The sequence below is a fragment of the Phacochoerus africanus genome, chromosome 11 (assembly GCF_016906955.1).
Source record: "Phacochoerus africanus isolate WHEZ1 chromosome 11, ROS_Pafr_v1, whole genome shotgun sequence".
Lineage (NCBI taxonomy): Eukaryota > Metazoa > Chordata > Mammalia > Artiodactyla > Suidae > Phacochoerus > Phacochoerus africanus.
Genome location: NC_062554.1, coordinates 61345338 through 61371861, shown reverse-complemented (window position 1 = coordinate 61371861; position 26524 = coordinate 61345338). Strand labels below are relative to the sequence as shown.

At 35.2% G+C, this 26524-nt stretch overlaps 1 pseudogene; it reads right to left on the bottom strand.

Moving 5' to 3' along the window:
• Positions 1 to 359: 359 nt before the first annotated feature.
• The window catches only part of LOC125112145 (CWF19-like protein 2), a 76946-nt pseudogene continuing 50781 nt past the window's right edge, over positions 360 to 26524 (bottom strand).

Below are 26524 nucleotides of genomic sequence, written 5' to 3'. Positions count from 1 at the left end.
CTATTCAGTTGTATGCCCCAGATAATTACCTTCACATGCCTAACAGTAAATGAATCAAAACAATTAAAAAACAAAACCAAATGGAAAATATATAAATTTTTTTATAATACAATTTTTAGACTGTCTTTATTTGGTTAACTATTACTATACTTGTGAATTTTTATTTATTATTAATATTTTCAATTAATTGTTATTTATTTCATGATAATTTTGTGATAAGAAGATAATTTTAAAAATCAGAAAGAGGAAAATCATTACTAGAATAGAAATATATCCTTGAAAACCAAATTATTTTTTAAAAAATGAAAAAGATAAAAAGCAGTAGCAGCAACAATAAAATTTAGATACTCTAAAAATCATCACACAAACTTCTTCATTTCATATTTGTTTATAAATTTCTCCCAGTTTAACTGTTGGATGACTGTTCCAGATTTTATCTGGACAACAGTGAAGAAGACAGACTTAAGATACATGGCTTATAAATGAAAACTCAAAACTATTAAATTAGTGGTGATGCAAGGATGGTTCAATATTACAAAATAAATAAACATTTTTTTATTGTTGTTGTTCTTCTAGGGCTGCACCTGCGGCCTCCACACCAGGACAACACTATAGGATAATCTTTTGGAGAAGTAAACACTATAGGATAATCTTTTGGAGAAGTAAACAATGTAAGGGAGTTCCCATTATAAGGAACCCAACTAGTATCCATGAGTACGTGGTTCAATCCTTGACCTCACTCAGTGGTTAAGGATCCAACATTGCCGTGAGCTGTGGTGTAGGTTGCAGACATGGATCGTATGTGGTATTGCTGTGGCTATGGTGTAGACTCCAGTCATAGCTCTGATTTGACATATATATATATATATGTCAAAATATATGGGTTGCTCTCTATCTCTCTTTCTATATATATATATATATATATATATATATATATATATATATACACACACACACACACACACACACATATATATATATATATATATATATATATATATATATATATATAAAAGACACTATTAAGAGTCTGAAAAGAGGGGCATAATAAAAAATGTTACTTAGTGTTCTTAAATGTTTGATACTCTGCCACCCCAGCCTTCTTCCCTAACTCAGTTCCCAGAACACTGGAAAGCAAACACAGATGTTCTAGGCAAGATATTAAAGACAGTCTTTTCTGGAGATTCTGGCTAGCCCCAAGAAAAACACTAAATGTACTAATACTGCAAGTTTTCCACTGAAATGGCCCCACAGTGAAGTCCATGGTAGAAAAGCATTTGCTACCCCACCACCATACCACTAATTTGAGATATTTAAAAAATAGACTTATGGTGCCTGACTATAACATATGTTCAAGTATATTTGTCAAACTGATAAGAATAAAAGGGGACCAAATTTCACTATATATTTAGTAAACTAAAATTTAGATCTTATTCATTAGAAACTTGTAATTATTACAATGCTCTGAAACTTACCTTTACATATTCTATTAAATATAAGGTCTAAAATTAAATTTAAATGTTACTAGAGGATGGTGATAAAAACCACTTGAAGGAAGTGGTCCTTGCATTTGCAAACATTATTTTTGAGTCAAATCATTTTTAAATATATTCTCTAAAAGAAGTGAATGACCAGTAAGGGTACTCACTAGGGCATCAATTTGTCTTTTTGTACATATTTTGAAGGTAAAAACAAATACTTAAAAAAAACACATTCCTTTAAGTAAGGAAGTTTTTTGCATTCACTATCATGGAGTATTTATATTTTCTAATAAATTTTTCTTTTATCACAAAAAAGAGCCATAAATGCCATTATTTGTATAAAACAATTTGACTTTGGAGTTCCTGTTGTGGCTCAGTGGTTAACGAATCAGACTAAGAACCATGAGGTTGCAGGTTCGATCCCTGGCCTTGCTCAGTGGGTTAAGGATGCAGCATTGCCATAGGCTGTGGTGTAGGTTGCAGACACGGCTCGGATCCTGCATTGCTGTGGCTCTGGCGTAGGCTGGCAGCTGCAGCTCCAATTTGACCCCTAGCCTGGGAACCTCCATATGCCATGGAAGCGGCCCAAGAAATGGCAAAAAAAGACCAAAAAAAAATAATTGACTTTTCTTCCCTCAATTTTCTATAATGCATTTGGCTTACAAAATCTGCTAAACCACAATGTAACGTGTACTAGTATATACCACATATTTGGGCAGAATTAATGAATGATTTTATCTCTGTATTTCTCACACTTGGATTACCTTACACTCATGCATTCAGTATCTGTGAATTGAATAAATTTCTTCTTTATCTACCTCAGTGTTTTTCATCAGGTAGTTTAATTTCTTACAGAAACATAAAATATACAGACTAGATTCCTGTATTATTTAAAATCTTTTTGCACTGTATTGTCACTCTAAGTTAAATCAGTTTTACATGTACATTTTTTTAAATTCCAGAAAATCCCCAAATAACTCTAAAAACCAAGTTTTCAATACTTTCCACTTTAAATTATTTATTACACTGGCATCCACCACTAGAAACAAATTTTTTTCATATAAAATATACTTGTCTACACTCTTACACTTGCTTGGCCACAGATGCATTAAAACAGTCTGCCCTTTAACTTTCACAGATCTCAGGGAGTAAGAGGCCAAATTTCATGAAATGCAGTCAAAATATGTCCTCTCTAGGTATCTTTGTTAGCATGATGCAAATACTAGTATGAGTCCTTTTGCAGTCTTAAAATGTTCATGTTTTCTAAGTAGAGGTTCCTGTAACCCATATACACTCATCAGCCATTAGAAAAATAAGAGTTTTCTTTCTTTTTTGGTCACTATAAGGTCTTGAAATAATTCAGCAGCAATTTAGCCTATGCTGTGCCTTTCAATTTCTTGAAGAATCAATCACAAAGAAAAAAAAAATCCCTAAATCCAAGAGTTGTGCCAGGGTTATAAGGGAAAAGTGTGAAAATTAAAGCTGGTAAGAAAATCACTGCAATAGAAAAGGTCATGCCATTATAGGAAGCACTAACAACTGCTGAACATAAACCTCTAACTTCCAAAAATAAGTTTTCATTATCTGAAAATATCTTTCCTTTTGTCTGTAATGTATTAGCTTACTGTGATAAGAATGATTATTTCTTGTTCCATAAAAGCAAAGATTAGAAATCTTACACTGACTTTTTTTAAAAGAAAAATAATTACCACCTGGTCATAGTTGTAGAAAAAAGCTTTCAGTTGTACACCTCAAACTAATATGTTATATGACAATTATGCCTCAATAGAAAAAGATTTTTTTAAAACTTCAATAAAGTAAAAAGGTAGTGAGTGGTGAAAACATCATGACCCACAGATACGTACAACTATGGAAATCTATACATGTTTAGATTCAGGAGGTAAATCACTGAATGAAGATATAAAATCTGTTAGAATTTATCACAATGTGTGTAAAAATTGCTCTTGATCATTAATGAGCATTATCATATTCACCTGAATTTCTTCCCAGAAGTCTTTATCCAATAATATAGTTGCACTATGGTGCTGCAAAGGGACAATCAAGCAGTGCTCTTCGGTAAGAGATCTTAAGTTGGGTAAACATGAGTAAATGTATGGGGGACAAAGACGGAAGGTGAAATGTTACCACTATTTATTCTCAGTGATGAAAGAAGAGCCCCTAGTAGGTTAACATGGCTAATATTTAATAAAGTATGCTTATTTATAAACAATATACTTGACTTTAATATTTTAAAGATATTCACTACTTAAAATTTTAAAAGTCATGATGATAACTTTCAACAAACCAGAAATTTATAGAACAAGTCTCAATTTTGACTGTTTTACCTGAAAGATTAAGCTTACCAAAGGGGAGAATGAATACCATCTGAGAAAGCTATATGCCTTCAGAGCCCATGAAATGAAACAAATTTTTCAAGAATTAAAAAAAAATGACCTAGTAATGGTAGGGAAGTTTAACTGAGCTCTATTACTCATGTCTTCCTTCTCTTATTGTCTGAGAAAATAGAGAAAAACATCTGCATGGCTTTACAGCACTGGTTAAGTTCTATTTATGTACATGTATTACCTATAAGCTGGAACTCTTTTTTCATTTTGCACAAACTGTCTTTAAAAAAAAACAATAAAATGTCCATTGACAGATGATTGGATTAGGAAGATATGGTATGTTATATATACACAATGGAATACTACTCATTATAAAAAAGAACAAAATAATGCCATTTGTAGCAACATGGATGGAACTAGAGACTCTCATCCTGAGTGAAGTAAGTCAGAAAGAGAAAGACAAATACCATATGATATCACTTATATCTGGAATCTAATATAGGGCACAAATGAACCTTTCCACAGAAAAGGAAATCATGGACTTGGAGAATAGACTTGTGGTTGCCAAGGGGGAAGGGGAGGGAGTGAGATGGACTGGGAACTTGGGGTTAATAGATGCAGACTATTGCCTTTGGAATGGATAAGCAATGAGGTCCTGCTGTGTAGCACTGGGAACTATGTCTAGTCACTTATGAGGGGGCATGATAATGTGAGAAAATAGAATGTATTCATGTATGTGTAACTTGGTCACCTTGCTGTACAGTAGAAAAAAATTGTATTGGGGAAATAATTTTAAAAAAATAAAATAAATTTTTTAAAAATCAGTTAGTACATATATAGAGAGAAAAAGGTCACTCATAAGGACCACAAATAATATTCTGCAAAGAGTATTGATGCTATTTTCTATTTTTTTGTTTTGTTTTTCTTTTTATGGCTGCACCCAAGACATATGGAGGTTCCCAGGCTAGAGGTCAAATCAGAGCTACAGCTTCCAGCCTATACCACAACCACAGCAACACCAGATCCAAGCTGCATCTGTGACCTTCACCATGGCCCATGGCAATGCCAGATCCTTAACCCATTGAGCAAGGCCAGGGATCAAACCTGCAACCTCATGGTTTCTAGTTGGATTTGTTTCCACTGTGCCACAATGGGAACTCCAATTTTTTTGTTAGGTTTTAGCTAGAAAAATTTTATATGAGAGAATTAGTTAATTAATTAGTGTATTATTAATTAATTTCATTACCAAAATAATTCAAATGTTTAAAAATCCATTTTAGGAATTAAAATTATGAGTGTATATGGATATGGCTATCTACTTGGATCTATAGATAAATCACAACAATATTCAAAATTTAAAAGTATATCAGGAATAAACATTGGAGAAATGGCCAAGATGGTGGAGTAGAAAGACACTGAACTCATCTCCTCCTATAGGCACAAATAAAGTTACAACTAATTATAGAGCAACTATCTGTAAGAAAAATAAGACTAGCAGAAAAGATATTCCATAACTAAAGACAGGAAGATAAAGAAGAAATAACAAGATGGGTTACAGGCAATAGAAAAATAAAAGTTTTTCATATTTGTATATGATGTGACTAATAATTAATATCCAAAATATATAAACAGATCACACAATTCAATATCAAAAAAAAACAAACAAACAACCCAACTTAAAAGTGGGCAGAAGTACAGAATAGAAATTTTTCCAAGGAAGACATAGGATGTCCAAAAGTCACATGTAAAGCTGCTCAATATCATTAATCATCAGGGTTGTGCAAATTAAAGCCATAAAAATATCACCTCACATCTATAAAGTCTACAAATGACAAATATTGGCAAGGATGTGGAGAAAAAGGAATACTAGTATACTGTTGGTGGGAATATAATTTGGTATAGCCACTAAGGAAATTAGTACAGAAATTCCTCGAAGAACTATCATATGATCCAGAAATTCCACTCCCAGGTATATATTTGAAGAAAATTAAAACACTAAATTGAAAAGATATATGCACCCCAAAGTTCATAGCAGTATTATTTACAAGAGCCAAGACATGGAAGCAACCTAAATGTCCATCAACAGATGAATGGATAAAGATGTGGCATACATATATTATATATATACACACACAACGGAATGCTACTTAGCCATAAAAAGAATGAAATTTTGTCATTTACATGTACATGCATGGACCTGGATGGCATTATGCTAAGTGAAATAAGTCAACCAGAGAAAGACAAATATTATGCAATACCACTTATATGTAGAATCTAAAAAATAAAACAAATGAATGAAAAAAATAGAACAGAAGCAGACTCATGAATACAGAGAACAAACTAGGGGTTACCAGTGGAGAGAGGGGTTGGGGAGGGGAAAGGTAGGTATAAGGGTTTAAGAGATATAAACTACTATGTATAAAATAAATAAGCAACAAGGCTATATTGTACAACACAGGGACATGTAGCCATTATTTTGTAATCACTTTAAATGCAGTATAATTTATATAAATGCTGAATCAGTATGTTATAAACCTGAAACTAATATAAGAACATAAATCAACTATAATTCAATAAAAATAATAAATAAAAGTATGTCCACTCTTACCGCTTACATTTAGCCACAGCAATCATACAAGTAATAGAAATAAAATGAATCCAAACTGAAAAGAAAGAAAACTCTCACTGATTGCAGATGACATGATACTATATGCAGAAAATCCTCATGATGCTACCAAAAAAACTATTAGAACCAATAAATGAATGGTGAAGGATAAAAAATTATATGACAGAAATTGTTGGCATTTCTATATACTAATAAACTATCAGAAAGAGAAGTTGGAGTTCCCATTGTGGTGTAGTGGAAATGAATCTGATCAGTATCCATGAGGACATGGGTTTGATCCCTGGCCTCACTCAGTGGGTTGGGGATCCAGTATTGCTGTGAGCTATGGTATAGGTCACAGATGCCACTCAGATCTGGCATTGCTGTGGCTGAGATTTAGGCCTACAGCTGTAGCTCCAATTTGACCTCTAGCCTGGGAACTTCCATATGCCATGGGTGTGGCCCTTAAAAAAAAGCAAAATAAAAAAAATTAAGAAAACAGTCTCATTTACTATTTCATCAAAAGGAATAAAATACCTATAAATAAATATAATCAAGAAGGTAAAATACTCTGAAAACTATAAGACATTAATGAAAGAAAATGAAGATGACAAAAATAAATGGAAAGAAATTCTGTGTTCATAGACTGGAAGATTTAGTATTGTTAAAATGACCATACTACCCAAGGCAAACTGGAGATTCAATGCAATCCCTATCAAAATACCAATAGCATTTTTCACATAACAAAATAATTCTAAAATTTGTATAAAAATACAAAAGATCTCAAATAGCCAAAACAATCTTGAAAAAGAAAAAAGCTGGAGTTATCACATCCTCTGATTTCAAACTATATTACAAAGCTACAAAAATCTAAACTACGATACTGGCAAAAAAACAAACATACAGATCAATGAAACAGAATAGAGCCCAGAAATAAACCCACACTTACATGGTCAATTAATTTATAACAAAAGAGGAAAGATATACAAAGGGGAAAAGATATCCTCTTCAATAAATAGTGCTAGGAAAACTGGACAGATACATGCAAAATAATCTATACTACTTTCTCACACAATATACAAAAATAAACTCAAAATGGATTGAAGATTTAAATGTAAAACCTGAAACTATAAAACTTTTAGAGAAAGCACAGGTAGTACATTCTTTTACATCAGTCTTAGTTATATATTTTCAGATATGTTTTCTCAGGCAAGGTAAAAAGAAAAAAATAAATAAATGGGACTACATCAAACTAAAAAGCTTTTATATAGTGAATGAAATAATAAACAAAATGAAATGTAGCCTACTAAACAGGAGAAAATATTTGCAAATGATAGATAAGAGGTTACTATACAAAGAACTCATATAACTCAACATCAAAAAAAATTGTTAAAAAATGGTCATTGGATGAATAAATTTTTGCATCTATATTCATCAATGATACTGGGCGATAGTTTTCTTTTTTGGTGGTATCTCTGTCTGGTTTTGGAATGAGGGTGATGGTGGCATCATAGAATGTCTTTGGGAGTATTCCTTCTTCTTCCACCTTTTGAAAGAGTTTAAGGAGGATGGGCACCAGTTCCTCTTTATATGTTTGATAAAATTCACCTGTGAAGCCATCTGGTCCTGGACTTGTATTTGTAGGGAGTGATTTTATGACCTCTTCAATTTCATTTCTAGTGATCGGTCTGTTCAGTTGGTCTGTTTCTACTTGATTCAGTTTTGGCAGGCGTAAGATTCTAGAAAATTGTCCATTTCTTCCAGATTGTCAAACTTGTTGCCATATAGTTGTTCATAGTATTCTCTTATGGTTTTTTGTATTTCTGCTGTATCCGTTGTGATTTCTCCTTTTTCATTTATAATTTTGGTTATTTGGGTTCTTTGTCTCCTCTTTTTAGTGAGTCTGGCCAGGGGTTTGTCAATTTTGTTCACCTTTTCAAAGAACCAGCTCTTGGTTTTATTAATTTTCTCTATTGTTTTTTGAATCTCTATTTTATTGATTTCTTCTTTGATCTTTATAATTTCCTTCCTTCTGCTGACTTTAGGCCTTTTTTGCTCTTCTTTTTCTAATTCATTTAGATGGAGGGTTAAGTTGTCAAACAACACTTTCTTAAATCAAGGCAATCATTACAATTTTTATTTTCTTCTCTATTTTACCAGACTACAAGCTTCACAAGTGTATCTGATTTTCTACTTTTCCTCCATGACTAATTAAGTTCCACATATGTCTGTTACACAATTACCTACTTAATATAAAGGGAAGCTTTGTGTGGGAACCTTCATATGCCATGGGTGCAGCCCTAAAAAAACAAAACAAAACAAAAAATAAATAATCAAATATTTAATGAAATAAGTGACTTATTAATGACTATTAAATAAGTGATTGCTAAAACTTATTGAAAGACATGACTATGCTTGGTGCACAATGGGATACATGCATGGTATATGATGATGAATAAAACTATCTATGCCCTCATGGTACTTACAGACTGCTGGGGTAACACTCAAGAAGTAAAACAAAATACAGTTGACCCTTGAACAACATGGGTTTAAACTGTATCAGTCCAATTATACATGGATTTTTTCCCTTAAATACTACAGTACTATATGATCCCTGGTTTGTTGAATCCACAGATGCAGAACTGTAGATATGAAGGGCTGATGATAGGACTTGATCATCTGCAGATTTTGGTATACAGGGACTACTGGCACCAGTACCCCATGGATACCAAGAAACAACTGTACGATAAACTTTTTTGGGGAGTTCCCTTCGTGGTGCAGTGGTTAACAAATCCAACTAGGAAACATGAGTTTGTGGGTTTGATCCCTGGCCTCACTCAGTGGGTTGAGGATCTGGCATTGCCGTGAGCTGTGGTGTAGGTTGCAGACATGGCTCAGATATGGTGTTGCTGTGGCTCTGGTATAGGCCAGGAGCTATGACTCTGATTGGACCCCTAGCCTGGGAACTTCCATATGCCACAGGAAGTGGCCCTAGAAAAAGGCAAAAAAAAGACAAAAAAAACTTTTTTGTTTTATAAAATAATCTTTGAAGATACAAAAAGTTTCTATGAGAAAGGAAGTGATGAAGCAGAAGTTTCTTGAGACTGAGTATTGGAAATGATTTTAATACCAAGAACCAAGCACCACTCATGAAAATATGATCACACAGAGGCAAATGGTAGAACAAGGATCTGAATCCAGGTGGTCTGCTTCCAAAGTCCAGGGTGTAAAGCACTACTCAAAGCTATCTCTCTTCAGAATAGAATTACATAAAATGTGAACTTCATGATGTTCAACTATTTATACTCTCCTAAGGAAGAGTATAAACATCATGGGAACTTAGAAAAGAAAAATATTTGAAGCAAAGAATAAGAGAAGACATATTTCTTAGAATCTTACAAGAGTATGAAGAAAGAGGAAATTTTATATATACCACTAAATTGTTTCCTTAGGGAAATAAACATTGTATTACTTACCCCAACACCTATTGCAACAATAAGGTGCTTGGGAATTTGAGAGCTGTCAAAACAATAGACATTTTTCCATTTGTGTGGCAAGATTCTGGTGCTCAGCCATTGCTTTTTTCCTCTGATTCTCCTACACCAAAACATTCTCTCTCAGCTGCTTTGGAGACAAGCATGTCATCCAGAGTGTAATAGTCTCCATCTTTTTTTCCCATAAACTGAAAAGCCAAAATAATAGTAGTGGGGAGAGAAGAGTAGTTAATTCACAGTTTATTATACTGTGCCATACTGAAGTCATATCTGTTTAAGTTCTATGATAAAACTCTTACACTAAAGGAAAAAAAGGAGAATAAAAACATGATTAAAATTTAAGCTTAACTTGAAAGGGTCAATCTATCACCATCATTATCATCATCATTACCAGAGATAGAGCTTACTGAGTATTTACTATGTGTAATGCTACATGACTTGATTGTTTTATACTCCTATCAGGAGGGCATCATTATGATTTTATTTAATAGATGAGGAAACAACCAGAGAGGTTAAGAATAACCATTAATTTAAAATTAGCATACAATCTATGGAAAACAGTATGGAAATACCTTAGAAAACTATACATAGAACTCACATATGACCCAGCAATCCCACTCTTGGGCATGTATCTGGACAATACATTTATTGAAAAATTCACATGTACCTGCATGTTCACTGAAGCACTATTCACAAGAGCCAAGACATGGAAACAACACAAATGTCCACTGACAGATGATTGGATTAGGAAGATATGGTATATATACACAGTGGAATACTACTCATTATAAAAAAGAACAAAATAATGCCATTTGCAGCAACATGGATGGAACTAGAGACTCTCATCCTGAGTGAAGTAAGTCAGAAAGAGAAAGACAAATACCATATGATATCACTTATATCTGGAATCTAATATAGGGCACAAATGAACCTTTCCACAGAAAAGGAAATCATGGACTTGGAGAATAGACCTGTGGTTGCCAAGGGGGAGAGGGGGAAGGAGTGGGATGGATTGGGAACTTGGGGTTAATAGATGCAGACTATTGCCTTTGGAATGGATAAGCAATGAGGTCCTGCTGTGTAGCACTGGGAACTATGTCTAATCACTTATGAGGGGGCATAATAATGTGAGAAAATAGAATGTATTCATGTATGTGTAACTGGGTCACCAAGCTGTACAGTAGAAAATTGACAGAACACTGTAAAACAGCTATAATGAAAAAAATAAAAATTATTATATAAAAACAAATAAATAAAATTAGCATACAGGGGGTTCCCATTGTGTTGCAGTGGAAACAAATCCAACTAGGAACCATGAGGTTATTGGTTCGATCCCTGGCCTTACTCAGTGGGTTAAGGATCTGGCATTGCTGTGAGCTGTGTGTAGGTCACAGATGTGGCTCAGATCCTACATTGCTGTGGCTGTGGTGTAGGCAGCAGCTGTAGCTCTGATTCCACCCCTTTCCTGGGAACCTCCACATGCCATGGGTGCAGCCCTAAAAAGCAAATTAGTTAATTAATTAATTAATTTAGCATATTGTCCACAAAGAACATAAAAACTTTTCTCAAATGTATCTAAGGCACCTTCTCCAGAGCTTCCCCAACATAAACTGGAGCCAGAGTGATGTTTCTAGAACAAAGAATTTATTTATTATTTTATTTAGGTGCCTGCTTAAATCCTCAAAGAGCTCTACATTGTGAACAGGATCAAGTTCAAAGTATTATTTGGCCTAGTAAGTCATAGACACTGAAAGGCATAATGTTTAAAAGCTTGGCATCTATAGTCAGAATACTCATGGTAAAATTCTATCTCCTGTCTGTATAACCATGGGAAAGTTATTTAATCACTTTGCATTGTCTCTATGCTTTATTTCATCATTTTACAATGCTTAGAACAATATTATCCATAATAGGTATAACTTTTTTTTTTAATGGCTACACCTGCGGCGTATGGAAGTTCCCAGGCTAGAGGTTGAATAAGAGCTGCAGCTGCAAGCCTATGCCACAGCCACAGCAATACTACATCCAAGTTCCCATCTGTGACGTACACCATACCTGTAGCAATGCCAGATCCCAAACCCACTGAGTGAGGCCAGAGATCAAACCAGCATCCTCACAGACATGGTGCTGTGTTCTTAACCTTCTAAGCTACAAAGGGAACTACCATGATATGGTTATCTTGCTTAATCCTCACAGCACAGGTCTGGCACAAAATAAGGACTCATAAATGTGAGTCAACTCCGTGACATCTGGTGACAACTCTACTCAAACTCTATACCCTTTCTATCCTATTTCTATCCCCAAAAGTAATGTCACTTTTAGGCTTTGCACATATTGCTCTCTGATCAATTCTGCACTCAATTTTGCCATATCTGCTCCTACTCATTTGTTAATCTGAGGCTTAGATTTAGTTGTCACCTCCATGAAATAACTTTCCTTGATCATCCAAGCTCTTTCAGCACTGTACTCACATCACTCTCATGAGGACTACATTGTATCACAATAACTCATTAACTTATGTTTTTCTTCCATTAGACCAAGTTCTAAATTCTACTAATCTGCTAAATATCAAAAAGAGAACTACTTTTTCTTTATCATTAAACACAAAGTAACAACAAGATGCTTGGATCTTATCAGACATGTTAAAAGATATAAAGAAAGTCAGAGTGCCTGTATTCATGTCAGAGAAGGTATATTTCAAAGCAAAGAATATTATGAAGGATAAAGAAGGGCATCTCATAATGATAAAAGACACATACCATCAAGAGAACAAAACAATCCTAAAGTTTACACATCCAATAACAGTTTCAAAATATATGAATCAAAGCTTGACTGAACAGCAAGAGAAAAAGACATACTGACAAATGCAGTCAGAAATATAAAAAACATTCTCTCTATAATTGATAAAACAAGTAGAAAATCAATAGGCACATAGAAGACTTGAACAAACTATCAACCATAGCTGACACTGACAAAATTCTATCCAACATCAGCAGAATAAACATCCTTCTCAAATGCAGAGATAATTTAATAAAATAGATAACATTCTCAGCCATCACACAAAGTCTCAATAAATTTAAAAATATTCAAGTAACATAAAGTATGTTCACTGAAAACAATATAACAATTAGTAATCTCAACAGAAAGATATTTGGAAAATTGCCAAGTATTTGAAAATTAAGAAGTATACTTCCAAATAACCCATGGAAATCCAAAAAATGAAAGAAAAGAAAATTAGAAAGTGTTTTGAACTACAGTAAAACAATAATAGAACATATAAGAATTTTTGATATATTGCTAAGTCAGTAGTTAGAGGGAAAATACATCAATAACAACCTATATAAGAAAATAAGAAAAACCTCAAATCAGTGATGTCAACTTCTACCTTAAACTAGAAAAAGAAGAGAAATAAAACTAAATGTAAACTGAAGAAAATTTCTAAAATGTCATTATAGGTTAAGTAGGTAAAAAGATTATTATTAGTAAGGTATTTCTCAAAATATATTAGTTTCCTTGTCCATACTAGGAATTAATTTGTATCTACTTTTTCTCTTTATTCATCCTGTATATCTCTTTATTCTTTCAAGTTTGTCTATTTATATGCACTGTCCTGACTTAAAAAATTACTGTCAATTTCATATCTTTATCTCAACCATAATATATTACATTTTTTTAAAAATTCATAAAAATTTGTCATGGAAATAGTGACTATATGCTAAACATTAATAGACTTTTTAAGTATCCACACAGCCAAATACCTCTGCAACACAGTAATTGTCATTCTCAACTGATAGATTAAAAAACCAAGGCTAAGAGAGCCTAACTCAATCAGAATCACATAAATATTCAGAGACATAGCCAGCAATCAAATTTAGGTTGCTCTGATTATAAAATTGAGAGTGTCTGTATATAGTGAGCCTCTCTCATTTAAGAAATCCATCTTTAGGTGGTCCCATCATGGCTCAGCAATAAGGAAGCTGACAGGTATCCATGAGGACACAGTTTGATCCCTGGCCTCGCTCAGTAGGTTAAGGATCTGGTGTTGCTGCGAGCTGTGGCATAGGCCAGCAGCTACAGCTCCATTTCAAGCCCTAGCCTTGGAACTTCCATATGTCATGGGTGCAGCCCTACCAAGACCAAAAAGAAAAAAGAAAAAAAAAAGAAACCATCTTTAAAACACAGAAAAGGGAAGCAGGATCAAGGTGACAAAGGAGTAAGACTTGACACTCACTCTCTCCCACAAATACATCAAAAAAACAAACAAACAAACAAACAAAAACAAAAAACAAAAAGCAAAACCTACATGCAGAACAATTCACACAGAACATCTACTGAATGCTGGAAGAAGACCTTGGACCTCCAAAAAGGACAAGAAGCCCTCCACATAACTGAGTAGGAAAAAGAGAGAGACAGAAAAATAGAAAAGAATAAAAGGAATCACTGGACCTGCACCGCTGAGAGGGAGCTGTAAGAGAGGAAAGGAATCTGTACCCTGGAAAGCCACCTAACTGATGGGGAGATCAGCCAGAAAAGAGGGAGAATATCAGAGACTCAAAGAAAATCACAGCAGCTAGACTGAGGAAGGCAAAGCAGAGAGAGCCACATAGACCATCTATACCACCACTCAGGACATCACAGCCTGAGGCACTCAGGCAGGGGCTGGGTGGTGAAAGTCAGACTTCTGAGGTCAGTTACATGGAGAGAACTAGGGTTGGCTGTGTGGAAATAGCCTGAGGGGTTAGGGAGTGGTGCACAACTGGCTGGGGATCAGAGTGCCATAGCCGGGTAAGTATAAGAGGAGTCCTGGGCCCACAGGAGAAGCAAGGTGCAACAGCTGTGGAGAGTGAGAGCAAGAGGGGCAGGTCAATCATAGAAACATCTTTCTCTGTGCATACATAGGTTCTCTAGCAGCAGGGTGCCTCTTCTGCAGCCTATAGTGGTGGGTAAAACTGTTGTAGCTATCTCAGACTCCAGAGGTGGGCACATCCTACCACCAATAAAGCTCCCATGAATAGGCACCATCTGTGGCCCCAGTCACCTCAGAAGTTGCCACAGCAGAGGGCCCTACATGAAGTGCCACCCACAGCCTCATCCCCACCCCTGGAATGCACACACCCTGCCACTGCCACTGCCAAAGGCTCTAGGCACCACCCTTAGATCTCTGATGATCACTGCCACTGCCCAGGGCCCTGCAAACAGGAGCAGCCATACCCCCACTTTCCTGTGGGCTCCTGCCTCTGCCAAAGGCCTAACAATCAAGTGCCATGTAGAGGTGTTCCCCCACTTCCCTAGAAGCACTAGCAAGCCAGATACAAGCATCCCACCCCAGTCAAGGGGATAATTGTCTGCACACACTGAGCCAAACCACAAAGCATTCAAACCAAAAGCAGCTCTCACACCAAAAAACTAGAAAACCCTCACAAGCTACCCAGAGATGCACCCACATATAAATATCCCTCCATGACTACAGTAGATAATTGTTTTCCCTAAACACATGGAATAGGAAATATATATGCAAAATGAAGAAGCACAGGAACCATTCTCAGTTAAAAGAAAAGGAGAATTCCCCTGAAGGAGAAAACAATGAAACAGACCAAGGAGTATAACAGATACTGAGTTCAAAAAGGAGGAATTAAGAATGAAAGAATTAAGAATGGCTATCAACAGCAATGCAGATTACTTTAGAAAGGAACTAGAAACTATAAGAAGCTATGAGAAGGAGCCAAGAAAAATTAGAGAATTCATTTGAAGAGATGAAAGCTGAGCTAAAGGCACTGAAAAGCAGAATGAATAAGACAGAGGAATGAATAAGTGACACAGAAAATAGAATAATGGAAATCTCCCAATCAGGACAGCAGACAAGAAACCAAATGAAAAAAAGAAAAACAAAACAATATAAGAGATCTATGGGATCATATAAAGCAGGGCAATCTATGCCTAATAAGGATTCCAGAAGGAGAAGAAAAAGAAAAGAGGATTGAAAACATATTTGAAGAAATGATGGCTGAAAACTTTCCAAATATAAAGGAAACAGATATCAAGATATAGGAAGCACAGAGGGCCCCAAACAAGTTGAACCCAAACAGGCCCACACCAAGACATATTATAATAAAAAATGGCAGAGTCCAAAGATAAGGAGCGGATTCTAAAGGCAGCAAGAGAAAAACAAAGAGTTAATTATAGGGAACCTCCATCAGGCTATCTCCATAGAAACACTACAGGCCAGAAGGGAGAGCAAGATATATTCAAAGCTATAAAAGGGAAAATTTTGCAGCCTAGAATACTCTAACCAGCAAGATTATTATTTAAAATAGTAGGAAAAATAATTTTTCAAACAAAAAACTTTTAGTTTAGAATACATAAATACTGATACTAAAAGACCTTTCCTATTTAGTGAAAGGTTTCTAAATAGGAAAAGGTAAGAAGATATAAGACAGTGGAAATCAAAATTGGAAAGGAATCACTTTAATAAGCCAGTATACAGGTCAAAAAAGAAAAAAAACTATTTGTGAAAGTGACTATAAACAAAAGGAATGGAAAAATCATAAACATGAAGATATAAAAAGGATATAAAAATCATAAAATGTGAGGAAGGAGAGTAAGAAAATCTAGACTTTTTTCTTTTTAGAATGTGTTTGAGCCTATATGATTATCAAGCTAAAGCAAAGGGTTAACATTCTTGAAAAACAGGGCAACCACAAATCAAAACCAAATAATACATTTACAAAAACTGAAAAGAAGAGGACACAAGCATTAAAAAAAAAGGAAAATCATCCAACCAAAAAAATGAAATGAACAAAGAAGAAACAGAATCAGCTGGAAAATAAGATTTAAAAGGTCAATAAACACATATTTATCAATATTTTCTTCAAATGTCAATGGAGTGAATATTCCAATCAAAAGACACAGAGTGGTAGACTGGAAAAAAAAAAAGAGCCTACAATATGCTGCCAATGAGAGACTCACCTTAGGGCAAAAGAACACATATAAATTGAAAGTGAGGGGATGGAAAAAGGTATTCTATGCAAATGGAGAAGACAGGAAAGTGGGAATCACAATACTCATATCAGAAAAAATAGACTTTAAAATAAAGGCCATAAAGGAAGATAAAGAAGGATTCTATTAATGATAAAAGATAAATTCAAAAAGAGGATATTACAATTGTCAACATACATGCCCCTAATATAGAAGCACCCAAAAACATACAACAAAACACTATTGGACATAAAAGAAATAGATGGGAATACAATAATAGTAGGAGACTTTAACACCCCACTCAAATCAATGGAGAGATCCTCTAGACAGAAAATCAACAAGGCAACAGAGATCCTAAATGACACAATGTAACAGTTGACTGCATTGATTTGTCAGGATATTACATCCCCAAAACCCAGAATATACACTCTTTTCAAATGCACTTGGAACATTTTCTAGGACTGAACACATAATGGGGCACAAAACTAACCTTAACAAATAAAAGAGTATAGAAATTATTTCAAGCATCTTCCCTGACCACAATGGCATGACACTAGAAATCAACCCCAAGGAAAAAAAAAATGAGAAAAAACTGACTACATGAAGAATAAACAGCATGCTACTAAAAAAAAAAAAAAAAAAAAAAAAAAAAAAAAAAAAAAGGTGAACAAAAAAATCAAAAAGGAAATTTAAAAGTACTTGAGGCAAATGGCAATAAAAACATGAACATAAAAAATCTATGGGATGCGGCAAAATAAGTTCTTACAGGGAAGTTATAGTGGTACAGGCTTTCCTCAAAAAATGAAGAAAAATCTCAAATAAACAACTTAACCTACCATTAAAAAGAATTAGAGAAAGAAGAACAAATAAAACCTAAAGTCAGCAGAAGGAAGGAAATCATAAAGATCAGAGTAGAAATCAATAAAATAGAGATTAAAATGATAGAAAAAAATCAATAAAACCAAAAACTGGTTCTTTGAAAGGGTAATAAAATTGACAAATCTCTGGCCAGGCTCACCAAGAAGAAGAGAGAGAGAATCCAAACAAACAATGAAAAGGGAAATCTCAATGGATACTGCAAAAATGCAAAAGCCATAAGAGAATACAATGAACAGCTATATGCCAGCAGATTTGACAACCTAGAAGAAATGGATAATTTTGAGGCATACAGCATAACAAAACTAAATCAAGAAGAAACAGATCATTTGAATAGAAAAATCACTAGAAATAAAATTAAGCATGTAATACAAATACTCCCTATTAAAAACAAAACAAAACAAAACAAAACAAAACTTCGGGACCAGATGGCTTCACAGGTGAATTCTACCAAACAGAACTTTTCCCATCCTTCATAATTTTTTCCCAAAAGATTGAAAAAGGAACACTCCCAAAGATTCTATAAAGCTACCATCACCTTAGTACTAAATCCAAAGATACCACCAAAAAAGAAAATCATAGGCCAATATCTTTGATGAATATAGATGGAAAAATTCTGAACAAAATTATAGTCAATTCAATAACACATAAAAAAGAGTATATGCCATGAATCCCAGTACACAAGGATACTTCAACATATGCAAATCTGTCAATGTCATATACCACATTAACAAAAGTCAAAAACCACATGATCATCTCAATAGATGCATAAAAAGCATTTGACAAAATCAAACATCTATTCATGATAAAAACTCTTACAAAAGTGGGTATATAGGGAAAATAATTCAACATAATAAAAGCCATTTATGACAAACCCACATTCACTATAATACTCATTGGAGAAAAGCTGAAAGCTTTCCTGCTAAAAGCTGGAATGAGACAAGGATGCACACTCTCACCACTTTTATTCAACATAGTATTGGAAGTCCTAGCCACAGCAATTAGATAAATAAAAGAAATAAAATCTATCCAAATTGAAAGATAAGAGGTAAATTTCTCACTATATGCAGAAAACCCTAAAGATTTCACACAAAACTACTCAATCTGATAATCAAATTCTGCAAAGTAGCAGGATAAAAGATTAACATTCATAAATTGTTTGCATTTCTGTATACTAACAATGAAATATTGGTAAAGTAATATTAAAAAACTACCTTTTAAAACAGCACCCTCCAAAAAATTAAATACCTAGAATAAACTGACAAAGAAAGTGAAAGACTTACACACTGAAAACTATAAAATATGAATCAAGGGAATTAAAGAGGACTTAAAAAATTGGAAAGATATCCCATGCTCTTGGATTGGAAGAATTAATATTCTTAAAATGGCCATACTATCCAAAGCAACCTACAGGTATAATTCTATCAAATAACCCATGACATTTTTCACAGAACTAGAACAAAAAAATCCAAAAACTTATATGGAACCATAAAAGACTCAGAAGTGCCAAAGCAATCCTGAGATAGAAAACAAGCAGGAGGCATAATACTCCCAGGCTTCAGACAATATTACAAAGCTACAGAAATCAAGACAATGTGGTACTGGTACAAAAACAAATATATGGAACAATGGAACAGAACAAAGAACCCAGAAATAAACCCAGACACCTATGGTCAATTAATCTTTGACAAAGGAGGCAAGAATATAAAATAGGAAAAAGTCTCTTCAGTGAGTGATATTGGAAAAACTGGACAACTCCATGTCGATCAATGAAACTACAACACACCCTCATATGGTGCACAAAAATAAACACAAAATGGCTTAAAATCTTAAACACAGGACAAGATACCATGAAACCCATAGAAGAGAACATAGGCAAAACATTCTCGGACATCAACAATAGAAATGTTTTCTTAGGTCAGTCTCCCAAGGCAATAGGAATAAAAACAAAAATAAACCAATAGGACCTAGTCAAGCTTACAAGCTTTTGCACACCAAAGGAAACCATTTTTAAAAAATGAAAAGAAAATCTACAGAATGGGAGGAAATAGTTGCACATGATGCAACTGACAGGGGCTTAATCTCAAAATATGCAAACAACTCATACAACTCAACAGTAAAAAAACAAGCAATGCAATTAAAAAGTGAGCAGAAATAGACATTTCTCCAAAGAAGACATATGGATGGCCAGCAGACACATGAAAAATGCACGACCTTGGTAATTATTAGAGAAATGCAAATCAAAACTACAATTAAGTACAAACTCACACTGGTCAGAAAGGCTATCATTAACAAGTCTATAAATAATAAATGCTGGTGAGGGTGTGGAGAAAAGGGTACCCTCCTACATCGTTGGTGAGAATGTAAATGTGTGCAATCATTATAGAAAGCAGTATGGAGGAGTTCCCGTCGTGGCGCAGTGGTTAATGAATCCAACTAGGAACCATGAGGTTGCGGGTTCGGTCACTGCCCTTGCTCAGTGGGTTAAAAGATCCGGCGTTGCTGTGAGCTGTGGTGTAGGTTGCAGACACGGCTCAGATCCTGCATTGCTGTGGCTCTGGTGTAGGCCAGTGGCTACAGCTCTGATTGGACCCCTAGCCTGGGAATCTCCACATGCCGCGGGAGCGGCCCAAGAAATAGCAAAAAAAAAAAGACAAAAAAAAAAAAAGAAAGCAGTATGGAGGTTCCTCAGAAAACTAAAAGAGAATTACCATATGATCCAAAAATCCCACTCCTGGACATATATACAATTCATAGACACATGCATCCCTATGTTCATAGAAGCACAATTTATAATATCTAAGATATCAAAACAATCTAACTGTCCCTTGACATGTGAATGGATTAAGATATTGTACATATATACAATAGAATACAAAAGAACAAAACAATGCCATTTGTGGTAACATGGATGCAACTAGAGATTCTCATACTAAGTGAAGGAAATGAGAAAGAGAAAGACAAATACCATATGATATCCCTTATTTGTGGAATATATAATATGGCAAAATGAACCTATCTATAAAACAGAAACAGACTCAGTGTCATGGAGAACAGACTTGTGGTTTCCAAGAGAAGAGGGGAGGGCGTGGGATGGATGGGGAGTTTGGGGTTGGAAGATGCAAACTACAACATTTAGATTGGATAAGCAAAGAGGTCTTACTGTACAGCACAGGGAACTATATCCAATCTCTTGGGATAGAACATGATGGAAGATATTAAGATAAAAAGAATGCATATATATGTATGACTGGATTACTTTGCTATACAGCAGAAATTGGCATAGCATTGTAAATCAATTATACTTTAATAAAAATATTTAACTCAGCTAAAAATTTTAACTAAGTTAAAAATTTTTTTTTGAATGGGAAAAAATAAAACAGAGAAAGGGAATATTTTGAATATAGTCTATGTAGCAGAATAAAAATTTAGAAGAAACCTTAAATTTCATCTAGAATAAATATAGCCAATCGAATTAAAGTACTTATCAAAGAGAATATAGCTATCTAATAGGTATTTTTCTTTATAAAATGCATTAGTGAGCAGAATGTGTTCTATGCATAGCTGTGCCTTCATATGATATATTTCTATAAAAAGTTATTAAAAATCAGTTAATATTTAGGGAATATATTCAAGTCTTTTATACATGGGAGATGGTATTTCTATACTTTAAATCTCTGTTCCATGAGTGTTGCTGAATTTCTCCCATTTGTTCATAGTTTTTTAATGTAATAGGTTACAATTTTTCTAATTAAATATGAATGATTCTTTTTATATAAATCTTTACTGGAGCATTATTCATTATTCATACAAGCCAAAACTTATATACACTCCAAAGGCCCATCACTGATGAAAAGATCAACAAAATGTATAACATCTGTACAATGGAGTATATTGAAGTAAAATGTAGTACTAATACCCTCTAAAACATGAACGAACAGTGAAAGCATGCCAAGTTAATGAAGCCAGTTGCAAAAAAATCTTTATCATATACATGAAATGTCCAGATCAGGGAAATCTATAGAGATAGAAAATAGACTCATGGCTGCTTAAGGCTAGGGACAAAAATGGTGACAGATAAAGTTTACAGGGTTTCTTCTTGAGGTGATAAAATTCTTATAAAATTGATAGTGGTGATATGTACACATATTCATGAACATACTGAAATCCAATGAATTAGATATTTTTTTGGCCATAAATGTGGCATACAAAAGTTCCTGTGACAATGATTGAATCCAAGCTGTGAACTATGCCACAGCTGTGGCAATGGTGGATCCTTAACCTACTGTGCAGGACTGTGTATTAAACACATGCCTCATCAGTGACCTGAACCACTACAGAGACAATGATGGATTCTTTTCCCACCGCACCACAAAGGGAACTCCTGAATTGGACATTTTAAATGGCTGAAATGTTTGGCATGTGAATCATATCTCAATAAAGTGTTGTGTTTTTTTTTAATTAACTTTCCTCAAAAAGAGGTCTGGCCTTTGCCTTCTGCTCCTGAAAGGTAGGCTTTAAGCATTTTAATTATCCTGCCTGAAACAATGGTTTCTGTTACCAGGGGGCCTTGGGCCACACCATTCTATGCTAATGATGTGATTTATTGTGGGGACTTTAGGCCACAGCTCCACTTCAGGAGAGACTGGAAACCCAGGTCATCTTTACAAGAAATCAACCATGTCTATGTGGCTAAATACTAATAAAAACTCTGCACACCAAGGCTTGGGGGAGTTTCTCTAGTTGGCCATGTGTGTATGTGTATAGTGTATTTCACACATTATTGCTGGGAGAAGTTAGTGTTGTCCATGACTCACTGGAAAAGGACAAATGGAAGCTTCATGCTTAGCATTCTCTTGGATTCAGCTCCACGAGCCTCTTCCCCTAACTTTCCATCTTTTTTCTTTCACTTTAATAAACCTAATAAAGCTGCATTTAACAGATTTTAGTGAGTTCTGTGAGTCCTTGTAGTAAAATATCAAACCTGAGGGCTTAGGGATCTTTGAACTTGCTGCTGGCATAAGAGGTGAGGGTGGTCTTAGGGATTCTTACACTGAGGAGACATAATAACTAAACACAAAACATGCACACTGATCAGATTCTGGATCTCAAAAAAAAAACTTAAAAATTTAAATATAGGTTAACCTATATCAACATTTTTCAAAATAAATACATGGTTCTGGAGTTCCTGTCATGGCACAGCAGAAATGAATCCAACTAGGAAACATAATGTTGCAGGTTCAATCCCTGGCCTCTCTCAGTGGGTTACAGATCTGGCATTGCCACCAGCTGTGATGTAGGTCACAGATGCAGCACAGATCTCGCATTGCTGTGGCTCTGGTGTAGGCTGGTGGCTACAACTCCAATTAGACCCCTAGCCTGGGAACCTCCATGTGCTGTGGGTACAGCCCTAAAAATACAAAAAAAAGATTAAATAAATAAATACATGATGCTGAATGATACACAGGCTCCATCCAAAGTGGACAGTGACAGCAGTACAGTCCCACTCTGGGATGACCATGAAGAGAAATTCTATAAGTAGGAACTTTAAGCAGTGAGTTCACTTTGCCTGGAAAGAGAGAGGGCCATAGGTACAGGTTTACACTGATTCATGTACTACAGCCAATTGTTTGCCTGGATGGTCAGGGAACTGGCTAGAATACAATCAGAGAATTAACAACAAGGAAGTCTGTGGAAGAGGTATGTGGACAGACCTCTCCAAATGGGTACACAATACAAAGACATTTGTGACTTGTGAAAATATGGCACTAGCCACTACTACCATTGTCCCAATGAACTTATGGGCAAAGTGGCCATGCAGGGCAGAAACTATTTGAGGATGCAGCAACATGAATTTCCATTCATTAAAGCAGATCTAGCTATAGCCACTGCTAAATATTCAATCCGCTAAGAGAGGTCAACATTGAGCCTCTAATTAGCACTACTCCTTGGGGGATTAGAGAGCTATACATTGGCAAATTGGGTACACTGGAATGTTTCTATCATGGAAAGGGCAGCACTTTGTTTCTACTGGAATAGACACTCTAGAGATGGATTTGCCTCCCTTCCATATAGTGCCTCTGCCAAAACCACCATCCATGGACTTATATCATCATGGTTTTTGACCAAGAAATTAATTTCACATCAAATGAAATGTGCCCATGCCCACTGCACTCACCACACAATGATGACTATCATTTCCATTTAATTCACCAAGTCCCCTACCATCCTGAAGCAGCTGCATGGATAGAACAGTGAACTGGCCTTTTCAAGATTTAGTTACAAGTGCTGGATAGGTGATGTCTTGTGTCCTTCAGGATGAAGTATATTCTCTACATCAGTAAATAAACTATGATGTTACCTTTCCCAGGATTCACAGGTCTGGGAATCTAGGGGAACAAAAATAGGGGTGATGCATCTCATTATTGCCCCTTGGACACACTAGCAAAATTTTCCTACCTATCCCTGTGACTTTAGGCCCTACTGGTCCAGAGGCATTTGTTCCAAAGAGAGGGATACTCTACCATAGGGTAGGGTACAACAACAATTCATTGAACTTGAAGTTCCAACTACCAGGTCACTCTGGCTCTTCATTCAACTGAATCAAAAAGCAAATAAGGGAGTTACTATACCATCTGGAGTGACCGGTTCTGACTATCAAGGGAAAATGGGGTTGGTAATACACAATGGAGCTAAGGGGAGTTATGTCTTGAATATAGCAGATCTTTTAGGGCATCTCTTAGTATTCTCATGGCCTATGAATAAAGTCAATGACAAAGTATAATTCACTTAAAGCAGGACTGATAATATATGGCCAAAATGGCCCAGACCTTCAAAACTTTTTAAGTCACCTCAACAGGCAAGGAGCCATGACCAGCTAAGGTGTTGCTTAGGATGAAAGGAATATAGAATAGGTAGTGGAAGAAAGCTGCCACATCCAGTGCTGCAGGGCAATGGGAGATCCTGAAAGAGGGATGGCACAGTATAAAAAAACACAAAAGAATCTTTTACATTTAGAAAGTAGGGGACTCTGAGGCACTCTGTTTTTTGGAACAAAAGGCCTAGGCTTTAGCCCACATGACTTTTATTAAGGAAGGTGACAAGATTAGTGGGCAAGACAAAAGCTATCTCTTAGTGATATCAAAGGGAACTACTAGCAAGGAAGTTACTGGTGCATACCCTTAGGACATAGTGCAGCTGTTTATAGAATAGCATGGTTAATATAAGTCCCTTATCTTCATTTTGAAGGAGATCCTTTACTTGAGAACTCTGTGTCTTGCAGGCATGTGTTTTTCTGGCCTTGCCAAACACCAAGTTTTCTTTCTCCAGAGTTCAGCAGTTCCATGGTCTCCAACATCTCCCCCTTTTTTATTTGTTGCATTTTCTCATATGTAGAGATCACTGACCTCATATGGAACTGTATATCATTTTATCAGAGACTCAGTTACAAATTTGGCCATGCAAGAAATAGCAATTTTGTGAAAACAGTTAATAAAAATAATATAGATAGCAGTATTAGTAAAGTCATAAGCAAAAATTTAAGTTGAGAGCTTTCACCAAGTACAGCCCAGAAACAGACTACAACAATCAGCTTCAGAAACAAGCTTAGGGAGTTCCCGTCGTGGTGCAGTGGTTAACGAATCTGACTAGGAACCATGAGGTTGCAGGTTCGGTCCCTGCCCTTGCTCAGTGGGTTAACGATCCGGTGTTGCCGTGAGCTGTGGTGTAGGTTGCAGACGCAGCTCGGATCCCGCGTTGCTGTGGCTCTGGCATAGGCCGGTGGCTACAGCTCCGATTCGACCCCTAGCCTGGGAACCTCCATATGCGGCGGGAGTGGCCCAAGAAATAGCAACAACAACAACAAAAGACAAAAGACAAAAAAAAAAAAAGAAACAAGCTTAGATTATTTTTCTTAATAATTCAGTTAAAGTTATACTAATGTAACATAGTGGCAAAGAACTATTTGGGAAGTGAGTTTTAGACGGTAAACACTAACCTCAATATACAAAACTAGAATATGAATCAAAATAGTCTTTTTATTTAAAATTACCCTCATTTTTACCAAATATAGCCAAATTAGGATAGAAGAAAGTCTACCCCAAATGGAAAGCACATTTTCTAGCCATTTCTTTTTCATTATTGGGTTTGCCATGGAACCAGGAAGAACCAGGCAGCTGTCTTCGATTTCCCATAGCCCTGACTGTTTAATTCATAACTACTCTTTACCTATCTTTACTTCTCTGAATTAGGAGCAGAACATGCTGCAAGGGCATCAGGATGCCAAAAGTCTGACAAGGAGGTGTTAATTCTTTGTGCCATACTTTTCATTTGACAATTTACACTTAGGAAGTTTATTAAAAAAATTATATATACATATGGAAAACTTTAAAAATACAGGGTCAGATAGAATCATAGATTGTTGTTTAAAATTAATTATTCATTCAGCCAAAGTAACAAAGGATTTCAAAAGCAAATACAAATTGAAAGCAAGGAAATTCACATAATCTGTTACCAAAAGCAAGCATTTTAAGAAAAACTTCTTTTAACAGAGAGACTGAATCCAAACTCAAGTTTTGTATTAGCTTACTTTTCCTACCTTTTGAAGCAACCAAGAATTATCTTCTATAATTTCTAAAATCCTGTCCTTTCTGTACAGAACATATAACAATTAAGGCTTAAATGAGTTTAGTTTCTGTTTAGTAACTGAGGTCTCAGTTTCTCATTTGAATTCTATTAAAGCTGGGTACA